The following is a 5,000-nucleotide window of genomic DNA, read 5'->3' as shown; positions in this document are numbered from 1 at the left end:
TACTAACGATAACATCTCCGTGAAAGATTTTTTACGATTAATGCATTTAACTTGCATGACACTTATGTTGCCTGAAGCTTTAGTGCGGTGCTTTGATAAGAAGTTAATGCCTGCAAGTACGGAATTGGATGTCTATAAACAGATAAAGAAACACATGTCCAAGTGTCCAGATCTCGATCCCGTGTTAACTCAAGTTTTTGCTAAGAATGAAACAAAACCACAAACAGTGAACGTAATTAATAATCCAGTAGCGGGAGTGACGTGTTACAACTGCAAACGTCAAGGTCACATAAGCGCAGACTGTAGAACGAAATTTTGTTCAGTTCACAACACAGGATCACATTCTTATAGTCAATGTTACGCGCGTAAGACACAACAATATCCTAGAAATACACAGTCAATTCCACAGTCAGTTCCATATGGAAATAAAAAGAAAAATCCTCATTTTAACAATAAGAAGAAACAACAAAATGTCAATGCAGTTCAGAGTCCGAAACAAACAAACACTTCTTCAAATATCGCTGAGCCTGGGCCGTCAAACCAGACCTCGCAAAGTCAGCCTAATTTTCAGAATGTGCAGAGCAAAGCAAATACCACATAGTTAACTCTAGAGGGGAAGAGAGTGATATTGGGTCAAGGTCATTTATGTCAACATCAATAGTATTGAATAATCAATTTAATGTTTTATCAGATAATTGTGAGACAATAGATTTTCCTATGAAACACACGGCCGAATTAAGTAAAACAGTGCATGCTCCCGTAGATTTGCAACGAATTCATACAATAATAAGCCAAAATGAGTTACGGCCAACCTTATATGCTGTAAATTTAGAACACAAATCCTTTACGTTATTTTTTGACTCTGGTAGTCCACGTAATATTATGGATTTGAAGACGCATCATTTGTTGTTTTCGAACTTTCCGATTGAAAAATCAGGAATTAGACTTTCAGGTATAGGAAATAATGAATTAAACGTCATAGGCATAACTCATATTCAGATCAGAGTCGGTAATCGCACGTTTGCCGATACATTTGTTGTAGTGAAAAACATTAATATGTATCCAGCTGTAATTATAGGATACCCATCTATGGGAAATCAAAACATTATCTTAGCTCCTGCAAAGCACAGCGTGTATATCAAAGGGAAATTCTATAAGTCTTCTAATACTTTAAAGTCAGTTTTGGATAAAAAGGAGACGACAAATGTAACCGTAACGTACGTTGAAGAACCAATAACTTGTCTCACTAATAAAGAAATAATATACGCGACCCAGCAGAATTCTCGTTCACCCGTAATATCATCTTGCACGCAATATATCAAACCAAACATACCTTCGAATTTAATAGTGCAAATAAAGAAAACACTACCGGGATCTGAAATATTAATCCTTTCCGATACTTTAAAACCAACGGATTGTCTGTCACACAAGCTATTTATACAGTAGGCTCACATCAGCAATGTAATATCGAAGTCTGTAATCATTTAAATAACACTTAAGTAATTCACAAAAATCAACATATCTTGGATGTAAAACATTAATATGTATCCAGCTGTAATTATAGGATACCCATCTATGGGAAATCAAAACATTATCTTAGCTCCTGCAAAGCACGGCGTGTATATCAAAGGGAAATTCTATAAGTCTTCTAATACTTTAAAGTCAGTTTTGGATAAAAAGGAGACGACAAATGTAACCGTAACGTACGTTGAAGAACCAATAACTTGTCTCACTAATAAAGAAATAATATACGCGACCCAGCAGAATTCTCGTTCACCCGTAATATCATCTTGCACGCAATATATCGAACCAAACATACCTTCGAATTTAAAAGTGCAAATAAAGAAAACACTACCGGGATCTGAAATATTAATCCTTTCCGATACTTTAAAACCAACGGATTGTCTGTCACACAAGCTATTTATACAGTAGGCTCACATCAGCAATGTAATATCGAAGTCTGTAATCATTTAAATAACACTTTAGTAATTCACAAAAATCAACATATCTTGGATGTAGAAGTTTATAAACATCGTATTCTTACCGTTGCTGAAATCAATCACTCTCAATCAGTTGCGGATGAATTCCTTTTACGATCTATTAAAAATAAAATCAGTAAGGACATTCAAGACGAAGAAATTCAGCAGAATATTTTTGAACTTTTAACTAAATATACAGATGTCTTTTCCACTACGGATGGATCCTTAGGAAAAACAGATGTGATCGAGCATCAAATAAGGTTAAAAGACAAGAAAAAAATTATATATGTACCCTCGTACAGACTCCCTATGAAATTCCAGAATGAAATAAATGATGAAGTAGGTAAAATGTTAGAGGAAGGAGTCATTAGAAAATCAAATAGCCCTTATAATTTTCCTTTAATAGTTGTACCGAAAAAAGATCGAACATGGCGTATCTGCGTCGACTTTCGTCGTGTAAACGAGGAAACGATCCCTGATCGATTCCCAGTGCCATGTACTGACGATATTTTGTCTTTGTTAGGTCAGAATAAATATTTTACCAGTTTGGACTTACTTAAAGGCTTTCACCAGATATCATTAGAAGAAGATAGTATCCCATACACAGCCTTCAGCACAGCCAGGGGACATTATGAATTTTTACGGATGCCTTTTGGTTTACGTTGTGCTCCTATAACATTTACAAGAATGATTAACATAGTGTTTGGAGACTTGTTAGGGGATATATTGCATGCCTATATGGATGATCTTGTAATCTTTTCCAACACCTTAGAAGAACATCTACGTAAGTTAGAACTAGTACTACAGAGATTAAGACAACATAACTTAAGGGGAAAGATTAGTAAGTGTGAATTTTTCAAAACAGAATTAATATATTTGGGTTTCATGGTGTCAAGCCAAGGTCTTAAAGTAGTCCATGATAAGGTGTCGGCTATACGTAATTTTCCCATACCTACTAATGTCAAGGGAATACAGCAATTTCTGGGTTGTAGTGGATATTACAGGCGTTTTATACGCAACTATTCAAAAATAGCCGCTCCTTTAACTGATCTTACGAAGAAGGGCGTAGATTTCATATGGTCTGAGCAACATCAACAGGCGTTTAATACTTTGAAAGATGAACTGTGTAGTTCTCCTATCTTAAAATTTCCTGACTTCGGTAAGGAATTCTTCATTGCAACAGACGCCTCAGACTTAGGAGTAGGAGGGGTATTGCTTCAGCAATATGATAAACAGTTTTTCCCGATAGCTTTCTATTCTCGAAAATTGAGAACTTCCGAAAGTAAGTATGCAGTAATAGACAAGGAAGGACTAGCTATTGTTAATTCGCTAGTGCATTTTAAGTTCATAATTTACGGTTATCCCGTTAAGGTTCTTACTGACCATAAACCACTAACAGAGTTCTTTAAAGGCTTCAATCACAGCCCTAAACGAACTCGGTGGCATTTAATCATTCAAGATTTTGGCGCAAGAATCGGGTATTTACCTGGGAAAGCAAATATCATTGCGGATGCATTATCACGCAACCCCGTGTCATCTTGTACGGAGTCTTTAGCTGAATTAATAGATATATCAACATCCATGCCTATTGTAAAAACAATATCTGAACAAGAAGATTTAGGCTGGAGTGCTGAATTGTTACAGACTGAGCAAAGAAAAGATCAGAAAATAGGAACAATTATAAATGCTTTGAAAGGCAATCATAAAGAAAAAGAATATATAAAGTATAAGCAGCAGAATTATATAATCAAAGATAATATTCTGTGTAGGACTGTGACAAGGAAAACCCGCAATACACCACATGTAACTAACGACCAGGTAGTAATACCAATCTCACTTATTTCCACTGTCCTGAATTGGTTGCATTCAAATCCATTACATGGACACCCTGGGTTCTCATTAATGTCACAGAAAGCCTAATCATTGTTTTATTGGCATACAATGCTTACAGATATAAAAAGACACATAGCTAATTGTCGCACATGTCAGGAAAACAAACGGCATACGAAAACACCTGTCAGCCTAGGAGCTTATCCTGTTCCTAATCAACCCTTTGAAAGAATACAATTAGATTTGTTAACAGGATTTTACGAGTCAGACAGAGGAAATAAGCACCTCTTAGTAATTATAGATGCTTTAACTCGATATACAGAACTAATAGCGCTTAAAACTAAAACTGCGATTGAATGCGCTAGGAAGTTTTACGAGTGTTACATTTGTAAACATGGAATTCCACACATGATAATCTCAGACTCGGGTGGTGAATTTAATAATCACTTTCTTACCTCATTGTGTGAATTCCTCAACATAAAGAAGATTAATACCATGATATATCACCCAGAGTCGAATGGGCTAGTGGAAAGAGCCAATAGGAAGATATTAAATATATTGAGGGTAACACTAGGGGGATCAGACCCCAACTGGGATATTGCAATACCGGCGGCACTGAGTACTCTGAATCATTCATATCATATATCAATTAAAATGTCACCGCATGAAGCATTGTATGGTACCCCAGTTAGAACACCTTTCCATGTATTAACGCCTACAACTAATCTATCAAATCCTTTAAAAGAATTTATAAATGCAAGTATAAGTCGATATGATATCCTTCGAAAGAATTTAGAAGAATCACAAATCATAATGAAAAGGAATCATGATAAAATAGCGAAACCAACTAAAACATATACCGTGGGTGATAACATCTATATTCAAATCAATGTCAGAAAAGGGCTCAACTATAAACTAACACCTAAGTTTGAAGGCCCATTTAACATTTTGGAAACATTAACGGCCAATAGGTTCAGAATTCAAAACGTAGCCCAACCCACGGATGAGAGAATAGTACCATTGTCTCACATAAGAAATTAAAAAGAAAAGAGAGGAAAAGAAGTGAGGAAAAATTTTATTTTGTGTGACTAAAAGTTTTCTTTTTAATACAAGAGTAATTACATATATTTTTTCTCGTTACAGGTTTCCAAGATGAATTTTTTGTTGTTGGGAGTGATATTGTTCGCTCAG

The sequence above is a fragment of the Palaemon carinicauda genome, chromosome 17, assembly GCF_036898095.1.
Source record: "Palaemon carinicauda isolate YSFRI2023 chromosome 17, ASM3689809v2, whole genome shotgun sequence".
Classification (NCBI taxonomy): Eukaryota; Metazoa; Arthropoda; class Malacostraca; order Decapoda; family Palaemonidae; genus Palaemon; species Palaemon carinicauda.
Note: the sequence above shows the minus strand (reverse complement) of the source record.